This window comes from Acomys minous, assembly GCF_964271855.1.
Source record: "Acomys minous genome assembly, chromosome: 8".
NCBI lineage: Eukaryota > Metazoa > Chordata > Mammalia > Rodentia > Muridae > Acomys > Acomys minous.
Window position 1 is genome coordinate 87,915,448 of NC_140489.1, and position 22,050 is coordinate 87,937,497.

The 22,050-nt window shown below is 46.6% G+C and overlaps 1 long non-coding RNA gene across 1 annotated transcript; it reads right to left on the reverse strand.

Annotated features, from left to right (window-relative positions):
* Positions 1-605: 605 nt before the first annotated feature.
* LOC311603151 lies at positions 606-15,868 on the reverse strand. The gene is made up of 6 exons (XR_014780972.1): positions 15,805-15,868; positions 14,391-14,462; positions 11,898-12,071; positions 5,178-5,267; positions 2,755-2,855; positions 606-864 (listed from the first exon to the last, which is right to left on the reverse strand). It is a non-coding gene; the product is annotated as an uncharacterized lncRNA (long non-coding RNA).
* Positions 15,869-22,050: the final 6,182 nt, after the last annotated feature.

Sequence of the window (22,050 nt, forward strand, 5' to 3'; positions counted from 1 at the left end):
GAACTGTGCAGCAACAGAAGCCGTAGATAGAGGGGTCAGGAAATGCGGACAGTGCAGTGCTTTGTGCACTAAGGGAAATGAAATGTCAGTCCTGTGGGAGAGGAAGATGACAAGCACGTCCTTAAGTGGGTGAGAGAGACAGATCTGACCCCAGATGAGGCCACCCTGAGGGGCTGTATTATCTCAAGTGACCAGATCATTGGAATTCAGTGAATGTGACCACCGTGCAGCAGACTGGGGCCCTGGCCCGTCAATATGGCCATATTAGTCAGTGCCACCCACTCCCTCCTCTTTACCCCAGAGGCTGCTGACATCTGAGGGTTTGCAGCTCGGGTCAGCTTGGGTAACAGTTAGAGAGAGTCTGTTGTGTACCAAGTACCGTGTCCAGGAATCCTGGCCCCAACACGTCCCTGCTAGTTTATGACTGAGACGAGACTCTGGAGTCCCTCTGCTGAGTCTCACGCCCGCCTCCCCTGTATCATGGGAATGATAACTTTACCGTCATCTCGTGAGGTCGCAAGGTATGGCTGAGATAGTGGATCTGGCAGATATTTGTCAAAACGACACAAACTGAAGGACAGGACACAAACATCATTAGTCATCATTGTTAGTTTATTGAATAATCCCTCATTTGTGCCACAAAACAGCTTGCAGGGGACTCAGGTCCAAGGAAAGCCTCCCATGCCACACCCTTCTGTGGGCTTAATTTTCACCACCAGCCTACTTTTTTTTCAAGATAAGGAGTGAGTCCCGGCTCCTTGCAAAAGCTTCCCTGTTTCATTGCTGCCATGAATGTATCGCTCCGAGATCACCAGTTGAAAGGAAGGTGCAGACGTATTATTATCTTCAAAGCTGTCTTGGGAGCTTAATAAATGTTAATCACAAAGCACAGGGTTACTCCAGAGAGCAAACATCAGCCTTGATACTTCTCATATGGAACCTCCCTCCCAGCTGCCAACAAAATTCCTCCTGGAGAGAAGGAAGCATTAAGTGTCTAGCTTTTCCAATTGTTCCAGGGTCTGCTCTTGTGGCCTGGTCTGCCCACAGCTGGCTGAAGCCCTTTGTGATTTGCATCATCTTGGAGAAAAGAGAGGGAGGGCGAGAGGGAGGGAGGATTTGCTAGGTGTTCGTTTTATACATCAAGCATCAGATCCATTACCCAAGTCATCTCATAACTGAGCTGGAGTATAATCATTGTCTGATCACAGAAGAGAAAACTGAGGCTTGGGAGGTCAATCAGGTCACATGGCAGGCAAGAAGCCAGTTCTTCCCCCACCTTCCTGCTGAAGAAGTAATTGCCCCCAAAGGTCTCTTTAGTGAAAGAGTGATAAAATGCACCAACCCTGCTGGATACAAAACCATTTTCCCTACGGACATTAACAGGTACTGAAGGCGCATTCCAACTCAACAGAAGCAAAACAACATTCTAAGATTCATGCGAGGTACCCTGGAGTTGCCCCCAAACTTCCAAATGTTAAGATATCTGACAAGTTGCAGAACCTGTCCAAGGCTGATTTGTGCATTTATAGTCTCAAGGCAAACATGATCTTTCTTCTGCCTTTCATCTAGAAAAGAAAATGCATAGACATCTTGGCTTTGGCCACAGGCATTAAGGTCCTAGAGAAAGAATTCTGGCTTCTGATCATCCTGTATTCAAGACAGAATACCTACACCAGAGACTTTATACAGAATAATAATGCAGAGGCTTTTGTTCAATTAATGTGTAGGCATTTCAAGATGGCAGCAGTAGGGGACTGAACTAAGTGAGGAATCCTTCTAAGTACAGAGCCTGGGACTCAGAGGCTGTATGTTGAGGCACAAGCTCTGCCCATGGCATTGATTCTGGAGGCAGGTGGAAGGGATCCCCAAAAGGAGATCAGTAAAATATGTAGACTAATTGGCAGACATCAAAGGCATGATAAATGGTTTTGACCACTGCCTAGGAGACTCCAAGTTCAAGGCAATGAGGAAAAGATGTTCCCAGGTTTTTTTTGAGTCTCAAAAAATCACTGCAAAATAACAAAACAGTATAAGAAACACATAGCCAGGCCTGTATAATCCCAGATACCCAGAACTGATTACAACTTAGTGAGACCAGGTCCAGTTGGCCTGGACAATGTAGTGAGACACTATCTCAAAAAAACAAGGCTGAGGCTGTATTTCAGTGATAGAATACTTACCTATCCCCACACACAGGTCCCCACACACAGGTCCAACAAAACAACAAAACCTATAAAGACAAACTTGAGACTAGCCATGGTGGTCCGTATGTGAAATGTCCCCCACAGGCTTGCGTGTTTCAACACTTAGCCCCCCACTAGGTGGCACTGTTGTGGGGAGATGCTGGAACTTAAGGAGTGGAGCTTTGCTGGAGGAAGTGAATCACTAGGGTGGGCCTTCAGATTTGACAGCCCGGGCCTGCTTCCTTCTGTCTCTCTGCTTCCTGACTGTGGTAGCAGTGTGATCAGCCATCCTGCAGTCTGACACTGTGTCTTTTCCACCATGATGGATTACATTTCTTCTTAAACTGTAAGCCAAGATAAACCAACTCTTTCATGTTAGTTCTTGCCAGGTACTTGGTCACAAGAATGAGAAAAAAGCTCTGATATGAGTAGTAAATGTCACAGCTCTGCCTATTAAATGTGAAGCTCCTGTGTAGCTAGAAAGATGATTTTTTTTTCACATTTCTTTGCGTTCATGTGTATCTATGTGTGTATATCATAGTATGCTTGTGGAGGTCAGAGGGCAACTTACAGAATTTACTTCTCTCTTTCCAGCATGTGGGTCCTGGGATTGTGCTCAGGTCATCAAACTTGGCAGCAAGCACCTTTATTTACTGAGCCATCCGAATAGTCCTAGAAGAGCGAGTTTTTTTACAAACAAAAATGGGGTGGGGTTGAGCAGGGAGATGTCTCAGCAGTTAAGAGCACTTGCTGCTCTTGCAAAGAGAGATCTACATTTGAGCTCCAACACCCACATGGTATCTCACAACCATCTGTGACTCCAGTTCCGGGGAATCCAACACTCTCTTCTTGCCTCTGAGGAAACCAGGTACACACACATGCATGTAAGGAAAACACTTCTACACGTAACATTTTTAAAAATGAGAACAAAAATAAAAGCAGAGGAAAGGGTCGAGGAGATGGCTCAGGGCCTTGGAAGTACTCATGGAGTGTGTGGGTGAGAGTTCAGAACCCGGAACCCAGGTAACAAGCTGGGGGGCTGGGGGGGGGGTCCTCTGCATACTTACATCCCAGCACCAAAGAGAGGGTACAGGCAAGAGGAGTGCTGGGGCTTTCTGGCAGCCCGATTTACATCTGGAAAATTTGAACTCCAGGTTCAGTGAGAGATGTTGTGTTAAATAGTAATAATAATAATTAAAAAAATAATAGTAATAGTAATAATGAGGAGGAGGAGGTAGGCGCTGGAGAGAGTGAGGTTACCTCTAGATCTAGGGTGTGCTTCAGGTTAATTTTCAAATATACTGTGAGATAAAAGCTAAGACTCATTTTTGTTCAAGAGCCAACCAACCTCTCCAGCACTTTTCTCAAGAATTATCTTTTTATCTTTTCCCACATTTCACTGTGTTGGCACTTTGCTGAAAATCAATTGGCCATGAAGATGTGAGTCTATTTATGGCTTTTCTGTTTCATTCCAGGGACCTTTATGCAATTCTTTGCCTGGATACCAAACCACCTAGGTCACAATGAACTTCAAAACTAGGTCTTGAAATCAGGCAGAATAAGCCTTTCAACAGTCTTTCGCTTCAAATTGCTTCAGCAATTCTATGGAAAAACAAAAAAAGAAGGAAAGAAAGAAGGAAATTTTGTGTACTAATTTTCCCCCCTTGCTAAAATATTCTCACAAAGCCCTGCTGAGATCTTGAATTCATTGTATTGAATCCAGAGATAAACTTGGAGAAGAGACTTGGCATGTTAACAACCACAAGGCTTCAAACCTATGTGTATTACATATTTCCCCATTTCTGTTCATCTTCAATTTTCCTCAGTAGTGGTTTATAGTTTTGAGAATACAGCAAATTGACATTTTTGTTAGATTAATCTCGGCTTCCCAATTCCGTGTGTGAGAGAAGAATTGAGGCAGAGAAGCTGGTTCTCCTGATGCTCCCGAAGTCAAACAAAACTGGTTAATTGGGATTTGTGGTTAGCTGAATTTCAGTTCAGTAAGAGTCGACTGCATCTGGTATTCACGCTAATAGCTCTGATTATGTCACACCCCAATGTTCAAAAACCTTCATTGGGAAATAATTATGGGATGTGGTCAAAGAATAGAGTATCAATTTACAAAGGGAAGAATTGGAAGCCACTGAGCAAGCTGATTAAGTGAGGGGTGCCAAAGTCTCACAGCCCAGCCTGGAGAGTGGTGTTGTGCAAGGGTGGCTTTTAGAATGGGGTCAGGCTGTTGGACGGGTTCAGGCAGGTGTCACACCTCCACTCCTGTTCTGATCACACCGGCTCTATTTTTATCTCTTTTCGATGTTACAGTTTTCTGGTGGGGTTAAAAAACAAAACACAAAACAAAACAAAATCCGGCCCCAGGGAAGAAAATGTCGTAAAACTATTATCGGGGGTCAGTGAGCTGGCTCAGCGGGTGACAGCGTTTACTATGCAAAGCCCCATGCCAGGAACCATAGCAGAAGACTGACTCCAGAAAGTCATCCTCAGATATGCAGATAGGAGCCATGGCACGGGAGTGACTGCACATACACTGTCGTAGATGCATACATTCTAACATCCTATACACAGAGAGGAAAACAATAATTTCTCCTTAAAAAAGGAAAAACTTTTATTGCAAAATTATTTTAATGACAAATGAAGCTGACAATGGGACTAGAAAACAATGTGTGCTTTTATGTCTCTGGGAGAGAAAAGGGAAAAGCAAATGCACAGGAAAACCTGAAAGGCTACATGAGTACCAGAATATTGAGAAAAAGGACTCACGGCCGTTTGGATTATGGATTATTTCTAAATGTTTGTTGTGTGTATCTCTTGTAAATATATCTAACATGACATACTCTTTAATGAGAATACAGTAAATGGAAGTTTTCCTAGCATGCTATCGCAGGCTCCTCACCGTAGGATATAACTTGTCTATCTGATTCAGCCTTAACCCTCGGGTTCGTGATAGAGGCACAGGCTCTAGCGTTAAAGAATTACCTGCTGTATCCCGAATCCCTTTGGGTCCTCTTGTCTTCGTGCTTCCGCGGTCCACTGGTCCAGAATTCTGTAATCCTGCACCATCAGTTTCTGTTGAAATTCAATCGCTCAAAATTCACGAAGAAATTTAAAATAAAGCAAAAATCCATATTTAAATTGTGGAGAGATTATATCCTCAACTGAAGACAAAAAACAAAGACAAAAACAAACAAACAAACAAAACAAAACAAAAAAACCTGTGGAGGACAACCTTGAAAGGAAGAGCACGAGGGCGGGGCATGGTGGCGCACGCCTTTAATCCCAGCACTCGGGAGGCAGAGGCAGGCGGATCGCTGTGAGTTCAAGGCCAGCCTGGTCTACAAAGTGAGTCCAGGACAGCTAAGGCTACACAGAGAGAACCTGTCCCGAAAAACCAAAAAAAAAAAAAAAAAAAAAAAAAAAAAAAAAAAAGGAAGAGCACAAGTGAGTTACAGAAACAGCCCTAGATATCCAGAGTGGAAAGGATGGCTGCTTATTTTGTTTTTACTTGTGTGTGTGTGTGTGTGTGTGTGTGTGTGTGTGTGTGTGTGTGTACTTGTGCACACACAAATGTAAAGGTCAGATGACAGCCTGTGGGAGTTGGTTTTTTCCCTCTACTATGCAGGTTCCAGGAACTGACTCAGGTCATCAGGATGGGTAGCAGAGGGCTTTACTTGCTGAGCCTTTTTTTTTTGGGGGGGGGGAGGTTTTTGAGACAGGGTCTCTCTGTGTAGCCTTGGCCGTCCTGGACTCACTTTGTAGACCAGGCTGGCCTCGAACTCACAGCAATCCACCTGCCTATGCCTCCCAAGTGCTGGGACTAAAGGCGTGCGCCACCACACCCGGCTTTTTTTTTTTTTTTTTTGCTGGCCCCATGTTTGCTTTCCCCCCATTTTATTATACTTCCCAACCTGTCATTGCCATTGTCATTACATGACAATATGGTTTTAAAAAAATTTTTTAAAGGAGAGATACCATGCCTTTTAAAGATCTATGCCTCTTATAAATACTTTCTTTTGTTTTTAAATTTGATTTTGTTTTGCCTTGTGTTTTGGCTTTCTGGCCTGAGTGTCACATCTGTTTCAATTTTTCTGTAGGTTGTATGATGTGGTACAAAGAACTGAGTCTGGAGTGAGAAGACCAGGTTGACCCTGGCCTCCCATCTGGCTGGTCTTTCCAATCCTTAAGGCTGTAGACAGGATGAATATTTGAGTTGTGTTTGCTTTTAAAATGTAAAGTGTTGTTTAGAGGCTGCCAACTGGCCCCACACTGCCTTCACATGGCTGCTGATTTAAAGAGCGTTTGTTTGTTGGTTTGTTGTTTGTTATTTTTATGTGCATGTGTGTGTACCTGTGTGCATGGAGGAGTGTTAGAGGCCAGAAGAAGGCATCCAATCCTGTGGAACTGGTGTTTCAGGCAGTTATGAACATCCAAGCGACTGACAGAAATTGAACTCAGATTCACTGCAAAAATATTAAGCATTCTTAGCTGCTGAGCCCTAGCTACTCATTTAAAACCTACTGTGAGCCATATGTGGCCGTGCATATGTCAGCCCCTAGGATACTGAAGCCAGAGTCTCTCCAATATAAGGTTAGCCTGGGCTTCATGGTGAGACTGTGTAGCTATCTCCTCCATACTGAGGAGGACATAACGCTCAGGAAATAAAGCCCACAAGTCTCAGGAGGCTCCTGAAAGTTACAAGATTCACAAGGCCCCTCCCCAAAGCTAGATAATCAGCAACTGTTCCTGGGAAGAGAACACACCTGGATCTGTATGCAGCTGGGGACAAAGCTTTTCTGAACCCTCACTCAAATTTTGGTGGTGCAGCTTTTTGGTGATGCAGCTTCTTCGAGTCAGGCTTGCTCCTGAAGAAATTCCTCCCCCACACTCCTGCAAGGAGCCCCAGTAAATTCACTGGGGTTTTTTAATCATTAAGATAGACTTGCGTGAAATGATTATTTTGGCTTGTCATTGCGCATTATCTGCGAGTTAAATGGACATTTGTTCACGTCTCCCCAGGTAAAGTCAAACAACAAAGACTCTCTTGGCACTCTCTTCTCCTCTCTCTCTCTCTCTCTCTCTCTCTCTCTCTCTCTCTCTCACACACACACACACACACACACACACACACATACTGAAAATCTGCAGATCAGCAAGATGACAGATGACTTGGTGGGTAAAAGCATTTACTGTCTGACCATGCAAGTCTGATAACCTGAGCTTGATTCCTAGATCCACAATAATGGAGAAGAGAGTGGGCTTCAAACTTGCCGTCTGAGCTCCACCCACACACCATGGCAAATTTAACACACACAGGACATAACACACACTAATACAGAAAATAAAAACGTTTAAAACCCTACAGTCATTCTATAAGGTGTGTGTGTGTGTGTGAATGTGGTGTGTGTGTGTGTGTGTGTGTGTGTGTGTGTGTGTGTGCGTGCGCGCGCGCGCGCCATGCCTGTTGATCTGGGACTTGATAAAGGCCTGTGCTCCATTGAGCCTAGGATTCTCACCTTGACAGATTTCCCTTTCTGTTCCCAGGACTTGAGGCTTCTTAAAAGCACTAATCAATGGGCATGGGCACAGCCTAGAGGTGCTCTTCAGCCTTATTAAAGACAGAAAATTATAGGCCTGAAAGACATACAGCAGACGGCTCAAGAGCCCCAGGCAGGGTCCCTATCCCTAGAAACAACATGGTGCCCAGAACAGAATAGATGATTGAGTCGGCCAGCCCTGCCTCCAAGAGTTACAGACACCTATCTATGACTTTAATTCTCCAGAGGGGACCCCGAAGACCCAGGAGAGGAGCAGCATGCTGAGGGCATTTAATAGTGAAACCTAGTTAGTGCAAGTTTACCCAGTGTTGGGGCAGGTCATCTGGGATAGTTCAGGGGGCTGGATGCCCACTCTTTCCATTACCCATCACCACAGCTGGTCCCCTAAGCATTTGCAGAGCATGGTTGTACGCAAAGACCTATGGAAGCTTCCTGTGAGGCCTAACCCCTGCCCCTAGAAGAGAATCTTCCAGAATAAACACAGATACTACCTACCTACATCTAGGAGGCTCTCAAGGACAAGGCCTCTGTGATGTGTCCCAGCAGAGCCGCCCACTCCATCTGCCCAAGCTCAGGTGCCCCACATGCAAGGTAGAAGCCACAAATGCTGACCCTGAGGGGATGCTGACAGGGATGAGCAAGATGATAGAGAGAAAGCTCACTGTAAATGTGATACACTCAATATTAATACACAATATTAATAGGGCTACAAGCTCTTTAAGGCATCAAGATTAGGCAGCCCTAGGTTTAAGATGCATAATCCCAAAAATGCACTCTTGAACTGAATCTGGAACACAAACCAAGAGCACTGTTGGTGCCAGGCGTGGTGGTGCAGGCCTGTAATCCCAGCACTTTGGGAGGCAGAGGTACATGGATCTCTGTGGGTTTGAGGCCAGCATGGTCTACAGAGTGAGTCCAGGACAGCCAAGGCTACACAGAGAAACTCTGTCTCAAAAACAAACAAACAAACAAACAAACAAGAATACCATTTGTCAATCATCAGAGAACTAAAAATAGAACTTCTATATGGCCCACAACCCCACTCCTGGGCATATTTCCAAAGGGAACCGTACCAGTGGGGTAGAGAGCATCTGCCCTTTCCATGGTCTTTGCAATACTACCCACAATGGCAAAAGTATGAATACAGTCTAATTAGTCTGTCCACTAATGAGTGGCCAAGAAAAGCACAACAGGTATACACAATAGAACATTATCAAGCTATACAAGTAATGGAATCCAGCATGGGTGGCACTGGAGAATCTTACAGTTATAAGCCAGGTGGGGAAGCCCTGAGCTATGTCATCTCGTGTATGTGGATCTTAAATAGGTTGATCTCATAGATGCTAAGAGTAAATGGTACTTGCTACCCTTGGGCTTTGTGCCCCTGAGACCGGTCTTTCATCACTTTGGGCCTCAATTTCTCCATCCATAGTGTAGGCACACTGGACCAGACTCCACCTCCAAAGCTCTCAGATTTTTTTTAAAAAAGATTAAGTGTGTGTGTGTGTGTGTGTGTGTGTGTGTGTGTGTGTGTGTGTGTATTTTGGTACCCATGAAGTCAGAAGGGGCCATCAAAACTCCTTGGGGCTGGAGTTATAGGTGTTTGTGAGCTACCTGATAGGAGTACTGTGGTCCGAACTCTGGTCCTCTAATAGAGCAGTGAGTACTCTTAACTGCTGAGCCATCTCTCCAGCCTTAATTCTCAGATTTTTGGTATCTATATCAGTCCAGTTTAAAAGCAAACAGAGGTTCCTTCCTTTCAGATAACTCCCAGCACAGGGGTATAGGTGGCGGAATGATTTAGGCTTGAGCTGACTTCCTGGATTAATGTCAGGCAGATGTGGGAAGAAGATATGTATGCCAGCCAAGTGGAAGCTAAATCACGAGTCTTTGGGGGCTTTGCTTTCCTCTCCTATGAGATGGGGGTGGGCATACCCTGACTATTTTATTTTAAATTTGCTTGCATGAGAAAAGCTTCCCAAATCTCCTCCCACTGTGGCTGCGGGGCAGAGGAGGGCAGGAGGCACAACCACCAGCTATGAGCCATGTTTATTGTACTCTTAGACTCATTTGCTCTTTGTGGTTCCCACAGAAGCGTGGGTCAACTAACTGATGAGAAAACAGGGGACAGAGAAATTGAGCGGTCACCAGTTTCACACAGCCTCCAGGCTTGGAATCTTTAACCACCCTGTGTCCGGATTCTGAGCTCTTAACTCCTGACCTCCCCAATCCAGCCAGGCATTGGGAAGAGCCAGCAGTTGAGTCTTTGACTTTACCAGGTGTGTGTGACATCATTGGGTTGTAGTCTAGCCTTCTAACATCAGCTGCTGAATCTTTCATAACCGCACACTTTTTCCAACGTGCAGAATGGAGCAGTCTTCTTTGTATGACCTTTGACCTTACTGGCCCTGACTTCCTGTTATTGTCCAGGGCAAGGAGACAGGAAGATGGCTGAAACACTGCAGGTTGGCATCATGAACTCCCCTGCGTGATAGTTGGTCCCCCTGAGACCCAACATGGATGAAGAGCAGGATCCAGATGGGTCCATGTCAAGCAGGCCTTGAAGAATGTGACAGGCTTGAGTTCTAGAAATAGCTACAACTCCCACATTCATAAATAACAGCAGGATGAGTAAGTCCTAACAACAAACTTCAAATATTGGAACTTGAACACCTGCCCACACCTCGGGCCTTCAGTATTGCCACAAAGGACCCATGGCGGACCCTTCAACGCTGCTAATCACGATGTTCCCTTGCCACTCAAGACCTGACTTTATGTCTCAGCTAATTAGGGCATTTCAGTAGAATGACAGGTCTCCATGTGTGGTGGCTTCCCAGGGTGGCTCCAGTGAAGCCAAATAAATGAGCAGAAAATACCCCACAGTCAGTGACTTGCCGGGAGCCTTCAACCCTGGAGCATAAGCATCCTCAATCTTAGCTGGAAGGACTTTCCCACCATGGCCCGCACTGTTGATTTCCACACAGTTGAACTCTTCTGGGTCCCTCTCTGTAACCTTGTGAACTGGCCCTGGTCTCCCCCGATGTTGGTGTCCTTGTGTGAGGGCAGCTTCTTCCACCCAGTGATGGGATCCAGTCCCTTTCCATTCCCCTCCTCTACCGTCCTCAGCGGCACCCCTATCACCTGCCGAGAGGCTGCAGGATGCTCGCTCCTGACTCTGGTGCCTGGTTGTTTGGTTTGTTTGTTTGTTTTCCTCCTAAGACATGGTCTCCTGTGTCCCAGGCTAGCCTGGAACTTGCTAAGTAGCCAAGAATGACCTTAGACCTCTGCTCTTTCTGCCACTATTTCCTGCAAGATAGATTTGCAGCCACAATCCATCATGTTTGGTGTCCAGCTTTACGCAGTGCTGAAGATCAAAGCCAGGCCTTCTTTGGTAGTGTGCTGCTTTCCTGTCACTGTAATAAACACCAAACCAAAAGCCATTTAGGGGAGGAAAGGATTTTTTTTGTTTGTTTGTTTGTTTTTTGTTTATATTTCCAGGTCACAGTTCATCATCGAACGGAATTTGGGACTTGAGGTGGGGATTGAAGCACATGCCGTGGAGGAATGCTACATACTGGCTCATTCACTGCTTCAAGCTCACCCAGCTTTCCTACGCGGTCCAAACACACCTTGCTAGGGAAGTGCCGCCCACAGTGGGCTGGGCTCTCCCACATCAATCCATCAATCAAGACAGTGTCTCCCAGATGTGGCCACAAGGCTGCATTTGATCTAGGCAATTGCTTAACTGCAGTTCCTTCCTCCCAGGTGACTTTGGGTTGGGCCAAGACGACAACAAAATCTCAACACACTACCCACTGTACTACATTCCCGACCTCTTATCTTTACTTCTTAAATTCAGCTTTTATTAAAAATCAAAGTCTGTGAAACATGCACAAAATCTCCCATAGACTATAAGTATACAGCTTGTTAATTTGTTTTCCAAAATGTACATGTTAGTGTAAATAACTCTTAGTGTTAAGAAAGAGACTGCTGTGAGAGAGGCCCTCCTTGGACTTACCTTCTCCTAAGATGACACAGAACCCCGACTTCTGTCACTTGGAGACTTATTTTACCTGGTTATGAATTTTACGTAAATTCAGTCACGTATGCGTTAGTGACTTGGTGCTTGGCCTCTGTGACTCACCTTTGGGTTTGTGGAAGTCGCATCACTGGGCGTAGTGGTAGCTTGTTTACTTTCATTGTCGCGGAGCCTTGCATCCTGTGAGAGTGTTTACCCATTCTCCCACTGATGGGCATGTGGGAAACTGTGGCTGCTCTTGGCACCGTCCTCACCATCTCTTGACAGTTGGGTTTAACCCTAGGAGTGGAATCATTGAGTCAGACTGTATGCATCCGCTCTGCTTAGCAGCTACCGCCAAGTCTTAATACTTGTTTTTTGAAGTCTGGCCAGACCAGGTGTGGCGACACATGCCTGTAGTCCTAACACACGGGAAGCTGAGGCAGAGGGATCATGAGCTGAAGGCCAGTTTGGCTCACAGGAAAAAAAGAAAAAAGAAAAAAAAAGAAAAAGAAAAGAAAAGAAAGAAAGACTCATCCGGAAGATTGCGAAGATGTTTGGGGGTGGGAGAAGGCTTTGAGAGGAATGCAATGAATAATCAGGTCTATACCAGGGGAGAAGAGGGGGGACGAGAAGCCAGGGAGATGGGGCCCACGTGAGACATACAGACCTACAAGACCAGAAAGTGATTGGCAGATGACAGGAACAGCCCAGCCTGTTCTAGAATGGAGAGAGTGTGGGTCCCTGGGGGACTGGGCGTAGATGACAGTCCTTATAGAACATGTAGCGTCATAAGGCTCTGGATCTCTTCCTGCTGTTGATTTTTATCAGTGGGAATGGGAGAAAGTGATTTCCCTCACAGGGTATAAAGAGAGTCCATTAGAGAGCCTTATCAACATCGATACAGTGGGGTTCTTGCTGCTGTTTTCTTTGACTTTGGGTCCTTGATATAGAGAGCTCTAATCCTGCCCTCTTCGCCACTGAAATAATTCCTCTGTGGGCACTAGAGGGCGCTGTCTGTTTCTATGGCCATGTCAATGCTCTGAGCACCCTCGTCACCAAGCTTGCTCTGTCCTTTCCTGTTGTCTCTACAAAGCAGATAGCCAAAGAAGACCACTGTCTAGAATACACATGTGCGTGGCATCCTGAGGTCAAAGCAGAGTTTTCCGGCTGCTCACTACTACAATGGAGGCAGTCTGGAATCTAACCCCAGGTGACTGCTACTGACCAGTGACTACACTGTCACCTGGTGTAGTTCAGGTGCCCAAATGCCTTCATTAAAAGGTGAACTTCCTCTTTGGATGAGACAGTCCTACTGCCAAGCCTAGCAATGGGACAGCTTCATGGAAAAGGAAAGTCAGGAGTGGATCCTGGTATGTGACCCTCCCCCCCCCCCCCCCAGTGCAGAGAATACCTCTGGTTCAGTGGGCACCTTGGGTTAGGCACACCCACACGCACAGCCACTGCCTGCTTGTCTCGAATAGCTGCCATTCCCAGGCATTTTTGGACTCTCTTCTGCAGCTGGGTTTCCTTCCTAATACTCATCACCATCATCATCATCACTGGCCATGGTTTTGGACTAAGACGTTGATTGTCTCATGTGACCAGGTCGTAACTTAACAGCACAGTGACCTTGTAAGTCTTCTCTAGATCTCTCTAAAAGGTTTAGAAGGCTGGAATGTGGCTGCCTCCATCCCCACTGATGCCTTGAAAGGAGTCCCTTGCTTCCTGAAGTCCTGACCCAGCCGGCCATAACTGTAGCATATGGACAAGGGAAAGACTAAAAGTCATCATTGTTTTGTTTCCAACTTCATCTCATCTGTGGACAAGGAGAGGAAATGGTTATAAGAAAAGAAATTACTCTACAAGTAGAACATTATGATAGGCAGATTTGGGCTCAGGGGTCCCGCTCAAACTAAGGCACCAGCCAAGGACAATACAGGCGGTAAACCTTAAACCCCTACTCAGATCTAGCCAATGGACAGAACACTCTCCGCAGTAGAGTGGAGAGTGAGATATTACTTTCTCACATACTCTGGTGCCTCACCTTTGACCATGTCCCCTGGAGGGGGAGACCTGGTGGCACTCAGAGGAAGGACAGCAGGTTACCAAGAAGACACTTGATACCCTATGAACATATACAGGGGGAGGTAATCCCCCTCAGGAACAGTCATAAGGGAGGGGAATAAGGGGAAAATGGGAGGGAGGGAAGAATGGGAGGATACAAGGGATGGGATAACCATTGAGCTGTAACAAGAATAAATTAATAAAAGAGAAAAAAATAATGAAAAAAAAGAAAAGAAAAGAAATTACAAGGAAAAAGATGATTGAGAGAACCCAAGGTGGCAGCTGTGGCAGTACACTCCTTTAAAAGCACTCAGAAAGCAGAGGCAGGTGGATCTTTGAGTTTGAGGCCAGCCTGGTCTACAGATCAAATCCCAGGACAGCCAGGGTTACATAGAGAATCACTGTGTCAAAAAACAAACAAATGAAAAACCAAATTGAGGGAACTTTCCTTGGGAATAAAACTGACAGTAACTGCTCAGATAAAACAATGTCTTTCTAAAAGAGGCAGAGATGGTATGCTGATGGTCTCAGAAATACCATGAGTTAACGAACCTGAAGGTCTGTAGGTCAGAAAGTTTATAGTCTTTCAATTACTGAATATACATCTTTGTAGACACTGTGTCTCTGAAAGAAGAATAAATATAAAATGATATAAACTGTACAAATTTATACATAAGAGCATAACAGCAATATTAAATGCATTTAAAAATTAACTTATAGAAGTAGCAACCACAAAATGGCACATAGGAAGTTTGGACTTTGATTTGAAGATAGGGACAAAGGTCAAGACAGAGTACAGACATCGTTGGGGGATGGCCCTTGTGTGGCCATCAAGGAAGGATGTGGGTCAGAAAGTACAGACACTAGCAGGAGGTCATGGGCTAGCCCCCTTCAGGGAATAGTGATAGGCCTGGTGTCTTGGAACTGCCTCTCTCCCTACTCTGCCTCAACTTCCTCATCATGGCTCAGGCCAGGACGCACTCCAAACTGTATGATATGACACTTTCTTTGCTGGTCTTTCTGAGTCTCCTTTCCTGTTCCCATCCTTCTTCTAGTGGGGCTAGCCCTAGGACATCCTTGACACACAGTGAGTCACAAAACCCCGGTCCTCAGTCAGTCAAGGCCCTTCTCTCCAGCGGACTGAATGACTCTCTCTGAACACTGATACTGGAACGAACAAAATGACAAGAGCAGCAGTCGGGGGTGGGGCGAGATCCTCTACGTAGCCCAGGATGGCCTGAAACTCATTGTGTAGCTCTGGATGGCCTTAAACTTATAGCAATCCTGGGATCCCAAATGCTGGCACAGTAGGTCTGAGCTACCATGCCCTGTGAGTACAGACTGATCCTTAACACTGAGGGATGTGTGAAAATAGGAGCTTCCAACGTCAAAAGCATAGGGGTGAGGTACTCTATCTGTCTAACCTAAGGCTCCCTCAGCTTTGAGGCTCTTTTCTAGTCACTGTTCAGTGAGTACCCATCTTCCTGAAACGCCTGGACACCCCTTTGTTAAATATGATTCCCCCAGTCGTGTTGCTTAGCCCTAAGTGAGGGTTGAGGGTGCCACCTAGTGGTACTGTGACGGAAAAAGCCTGTAGTCCCAACCTGTCTCTTCTGGCTTAACCCACAGAATCACCCCTGATGGACATCCTCTAGCAGGACCAACAATGGAAGTGCCATACTCTTCTACCAGGAGGTTTTTTTTTTTAGCCCTTTCAAAGGACCTTGTAGACTCAATTAATGGGGTACGGTCTGGGTAAGCGGGTGAGTCAGAGGGAAAATCCTGCCCCAGGAGCTGCTGGCCCAATGTAAGGTACATCAGGACACCTGAGACATTCTAAGAAACTGTGAGCAAAGGCCTTGGAGGCCTCGCCATTTTCTCTCAGGACAACCTAAGTGCTGTATGAGCAGTTAGAGGGACAGAGGTATTCTGGCTGTCACTAGAGTAAAGACACAAGAGAACACACCTGATCAACCATGTCAGCCACTGGGTTGCTGAGAAATGGCTGGAAAAGAGCACTGGCCTGTGTGGGCCGGTGCACTGGAATTGCTTCTAGAATTTTCTGGAAAAGAAAGCAGTTGGGGCTAAGGAGGCAGTCGGTGAAGCGCCTGCCAAGCAAGCCCAAGGATCTCTAGCTCCTGGCTGAGTCAGGTCACATGCAGCTCAGTCTGACAGTTCCTCTGAGCTGAGGAGCTGTTTGGTGCCATAGCTTCCCGTAGCCAGATACTGTCCCCTCTCCAACATCTCAAGGTGAAGTATGTGAAGTCTGCCACCCTGAGGCCTGGCACCCTTGGGTGATGGCTGGGCAGGAGTCCTTGTTAGTTACAGTGCAAGGGGGGGCGGGGACAACAAGATAAAGTGTCAACTGGCTCATCCACCAGGAATGGGCCAGGCCCAAGCGCTGAGGAACTGAGGCCCAAGTGGGGAAGCAACAGCTTCTCCATGCTCCCTCTGGCCAGCCCCAGCTTTCTCATTTCTGTAACAAAGAGCCACAAGTGGGATGGGTTTAAAGAGCAGAAACGTTATACCCCACCCACCCACCCCCACCCCACCCCACCCCCGCCTCATAGTTCCGAGCCTAGAAGTTCACAATCGAGGGGTCAGAAGGGACATGGCCCTTCCTTGTCCCTTACAGCTTCTGTGGCCTCTTCAGTCTTCCATTTTCCTTGGCCGGCTCATCATCACTTCAGGCTCGGCCTCTGCCCTCAATGTCATCCTTGTGATGTCTTTGGCTTCACATGTCACCTCCTTCTGCCAAAGGCACAGTTACCCTATAGGCTTAGGGCACATTTAGATGGCCTTACCTTTCACACAAGGTCATAGGGTCAGCACATCTCCTTAGGGGGATCACATGTACCCCACAATGGGGGAGGGCACAGACTGAGCTTAGAGGGTGTCAGGAGGCTGAGCGGAGTTCCAGTCCCTGAGTTCTATTGTAAACATTCCCGTGTATGTGGATTATTTGCATCTTCATTTCTTTGTGGAGGAAAAGGTGGTGTTTACCCTATAGCCAGAGCAGGAGCTCAGTTCTTCAAAGCTGCCTGGTCAGATTTGGTACTGTTAGCGTAGGATGAGGGAGTATTATGCCCCCTCCCGCACCCCCAAATACGGACAGAAAGGGTGTTAATGCTTTTGGTTTTCTGGCTGTTATGAAAGCAGTTACCTGACTTTTGGAACAAGCAGCTTGGAGGTTAAGGAATGTAAGATTTCTCATTAAGATAAAAAAAAAAAAAAAAAAAAAGAAGGCCACCCAGAACACGCTCAGATGTGTCGTACCCAGATATTCAAAGGGATGTGACCTTCAGCTTCCATGTGAGAGTAGGGGCGAGGCGCCGGCCATCACTGTGACCCGAGGACAGGCACAATACCTGCACTGTTAAGCTCTTTGTCCTGTAGCATGTACTCACTAAAACTACAACAGCCATCAATGTCACTGGACAGCAGAACTATGTAGGAACTCCACTGTCTATTCAATTTGACAGTGACAGAAATGCCTGTAGGTGGCACTTGTGTTTATTTGTTCTGTGTGCTTTATTTTAAAGATCAGTTCAATGGGTGGTTTTTTTTGTTTTGTTTTAATGGCGTATGGCTTCCAACCACAACTTTGAGCATCTTGAAGAGAAACAGCTTATGGTTAAATAAATAGGGAGGTGGCCTATTGTATTGATCTGGCCACACCCATCCACCCATACGCAAGCACTTACTGGAACCAGACCGTAACTAGGGGATTCATCATGGGAAGCTGTCCTTTGCCTCTCAGAAGCTCATACACACAAGAGTAGGTGGCTACAGCCTGAAATTATAAATCAAGAGGTGGCTCTGTGTGTGCATGCATGTGTGCACATGTGCATATGTGTGCGTGCACGTGCATGTGCCTGTCTGTCTGTGCCTGTGTGTCTGTCTGTGTGTGCGCATGGGCAGCAAAGAATGTGGGCGGGTGTGAATATGGACTCAGGCCCATTAGCCCTGCATCCTGGCCCAGACTTTCATGAGTCTGATGGAGGGTGATTCCTCAATTGAAGTTCCCTCTTCCAAAATGACTCCACTTTGTGTCTGTTGACAAAACAAAACAAAACAAAACAAAACAAAAAACAACTAATGAGCACAGGGGTGTTATTAAGCAGCTATCAAACAAAAGGAAAAGAATAAACAGCAAATAAGTAGTGGATAGAGAGAAGCGAAAGACAGCAAAACATTGCCAAATGCTTATTTTATCCAACAAGGACCACTGGGGAAGTCGAGGCAGGCAGCTGTAGCTCTTGGTTGAGATATCTCAGAGAAGAGCCTCCTCTTCCTAGCAGTTTGTCCATGCATGACCTTCCAGTCTTTTTTTTCCCACCACAGGCATTTTTTTCCACCATGGAATAAACAATCTGTTACGGGAAAGGAGGGATCCTTAATTGAGAGGATGCTGCTGTGAGTCCCAGCTGTAGGGCAGTTTCTTATTTAGCAATTCACGGGGTAGGGTCCAGCCCACTGTGGGAGGCGCCGTCCCTGGGTTCACAGTGCTGGGTTCTATAAGAAAGCAGGCTGAGCAAGCCATGGGGAGCAAGCCAGTAATCAGCACCCGCTCCATGGCCTCTGCATCAGCTCCTGCCTCCAGCTTCCTTCCCTGATTGAGTTCCTGTCCTGACTTCCTTCAATGATGGAGGACAACATGAAAGTATAAGCCAAATAAACCATTTCCTTCCCCAACTTGTTTTGGTCATGGCGTTATCACAGTGATAGTAACCTTAACTAAGACAATTGCTCAGTCTCAGGGATCTTCTATTGCGGAAATGGTACACCAGACAACAACCCATCCTTAATGCTTTCTTCAGCAGAGAGGATCATTCGGCTAAGGGCCAGGGAGGGGTCGTGACGGCCAGGATTGGACAGGTTGACATAGGGCCCAGCACACTGAATCCTAAGGGGTTTTTACCAGTAGAGCCTTGCATGTCAGTCTTTCAGCCTGGGAAGCTGATCTGTTGTTAACTGGACAAGATGGAGCCTGGTCTAGGGAGGACTCCTGCTGACGCAGGTGACACAAAATGTCAACATATGGATTCTTAGTGGGAAATGGATGTCATATGGATCACACTTAACACTGGCAGGACTGGGCCATTTTCCTTTCTAGGAAGCAACATCTACTTAGTGTCATGAAATCTATGTATTAGAATTAAGCCACTTGGGTATCTAAGGACTCAGACTGTTCTGGGTGCTACAGTCATCACCAGTGGGTTGCCTTGACAACCAACTGTCCTTCAATGTCACTTACTCAGCCCCTTCACTTTCAGGTCCTCTCTGTTTCACTCCCAGGAGACACCTCTCTCTTCAGAATTAGTACTTCCAAAAACTCCATTAATAAATTCAATTAAAATAGAAGATATTTTGTGCCGGAAGGATGGTTCAGTTGTTAAGACCTGTAATGTTCTTGCAGAGGACCCAAGTATGGGTCCCAGAGTCACCATCAGGTGCACACAGCCACCAATACCTTCAGCTCCAGGGGACCCAAAGACAACTCGGGTCTCTGCAGGCTACATTCACACACTCAAGTACACACACACACACACACACACACACACACACACACACACACACAAAGACACACATACTTTAGAAACAATAAAAAGAAATCTATTTTATTTTATTTATTTTTGGTTTTTCCAGACAGGTTTCTCTGTATAACCTTGGCTGTCCTGGATTCACTTTGTAGACCAGGCTGGCCTTGAACTCACAGAGATCTGCCTGCCTCTGCCTCCCAAGTGCTGGGACTCACCACCATACTCGTCCTAAAAATAAATCTTTTTTAAAAAAACAAAACAAAAATACAACACTCAGGGAGGCAGAGGCAGGCAGATCAGTGTGAGTTCAAGGCCACTCTTGTCTACAAAGTGAATCCAGCATAGCCAAGGCTACACAGAAAAACCCTGTCTCAAAAATAAAAAAAAAAAAGAAAGAAAGAAAGAAAAATTTCTTTCTTTTTTCGTTCCTTTTCTTTCCTTTTGTTTCAACAAGCGGATGAAATTTAGGGTAAATTAGACAAAGCTGGTCTGTTGAAAGCTCTTTGGAGACTGGCTGAGAGTTGTCACGAGGAACAAGGCTGATGGTCTTAACAGATTGCCTTACATGACAGTGGTTGGCAAGCCTGCAGTTTTTGAGGCAGCTTGGCAGGTGACAGGTGACAAGGTGGGCAACAGTTGACACTGCTGCTTGAGCGTAAAGATGGCAGGCTGGGAACTCAGGCTGGGTTTCTGTGTTGTGGTCTTGAGGATTCTTCCGTTTCTCTCATCCGTGGAGTCCAGAAGTCCGGAATCTGCTGGCCAGTGGCTCCTCTGAGGGCCGTAAGGGGGCCTGTCGCAACTCCCTCCGTGTCTTGTAGGCAGTGTCCTCATCTCACATGGGTATCTCTGAGTAGATAGATACCTGTCCATGTTTCCCACTTGTGAAAGAAAGCCAGTCATGTCGGCCAGGAAGCTCACTCCACTGTGAACGCATTACCTGCAGAGTCCGTTCCCAACTTAAGTCATGCTCCAGCACTGCTTTAGAGAGTTTCCGTATGCTGTGGGCTGTCATAAACAGCGAAGTCATTCAACAAATGGTTCTAGGGGCCGAGAAATCCAGAGTCAGGGTGTTATGGATTGTGCTTTCCTGCTGTGTGGTCATAAAATGATCTTTTTGGTGTTTTTGAGGCAGTTTTGCTTTGTAAATATGACTAATTTGGAGTTCACTCTGAAGACCAGTGAGGCCTCACATTTGTTCTGATCCTCCTGCCTCTGCCTCACCAGTACTGAGACTACAGGCCTGTACTACCCAGCTCAGACCCCTTTACAGGACCACTGATCCCATTTTAGTGGTGCCACAGTCATTAATTCTCAAAGTTTTGCCTTCTGCTAGCATTAACCTCAGGGCTGGAGTGTCAACATATAAACAGGAAAGGCACACATTCAGATTACAGTAGGAATAGAGTTCACAGGCTAACAGCAGAGCCTGGGCTCAGAGGAGAGAGGGGGCAGGCTTGCTTATGGTCAGCAAGCAAGAAGGGTCTAGAAGCTTGGGAGAAGTAGCTTTGACTTGGTGCCAATGCAGCTGACTCATCACTTCTTCAGAGGTCTGGGGTGCCATGCATGGCCAGCATCTTGGTCCCTGTTCTTATTGTTCAGATCCCTAAGGAAGTGTTGTCTGGCCTGGTTGAGCCGGGAGCCCATCCTCTGGTCTAGACAAGGCTAGCAGAGCAGGAAGTAGGAAGATCCCTAACCATGATCCCGGAAGGCCTGTGACCTGTGTGGAAACAGTGACCACCAGTTCCTCACACTGGAGAATGGCTGAGAAGCCAGAAACCAGTGAAAAGTGTGCCCAGTTTGCTCGCCTTCGCCAAGTGGCTGTCCCACCTGTCAGGGTGCTCAGGTGTGGCTTCCTGGAGACCTTTTACAGCTGGGGACAGCGAGGTACACAAATATGGAAGCTGCTGCCCCAGGTCTGGCAGGGATCCAAGAGGCCCAGGTGTCCCTGCCGCCTCCAGTCAAAGCCTGGGTGTGGGTCAGCCTCTTTACCTGGAGCATTTGGAGCAGGTGTGCTCTCAACCCATCTGGTCCAGATGTCCATTACTGGTAGAGGACAAACAGAACTCTGGGCTTGGCCTCCAAAGTGTGTTCTCCAGCTCAAAACCTCCTTGGCTTCAGAGGGAGGCAGGTACAATGTCAAGTGTGCAAGGTTTAGGATTCCCTGCCAGGACCATAAGAATCCAGCACCCTCTACAACCTAGACCTCTGTCCTGTCTTTAATCGAAAAACAGCGTGTGTTTTTGGAACCCCATGTTGCCAGTGCTATACCCTGCCCCTCGCCCTCCTCTGAGCTCAGACACAAGCCATGCCTGAAGCTCCACATCCAATTGGCTACAGGCTTGGGCCATCTCCAAAGAACTAGAGGCAAAGACATCTGAACTTTAGGGAGCCTCAAATTGGGAAGCGAGGCTCACGGGCGGTGGGCACTCACACTGGGGGCAGTGTAGCAAGTGGGTCCTACCCAGGCTCCCAGCTCTTGACCATTTTCAAATTGTGCTCTCCCTAGGTAAGGGGGCCATAATTATTTGAGTGCCCTGAGAGTCTTTCCTTTCCCTTTTCCTCTTTCTTCCTTTGTTTTCTTTCTTTCAAGGCAGGGTCTTATCTAGCCCAACCTAACCTTGTACTTACCGCCTTGGACACTGCCCCCTCCCAGGTGCTGTGACTACAAG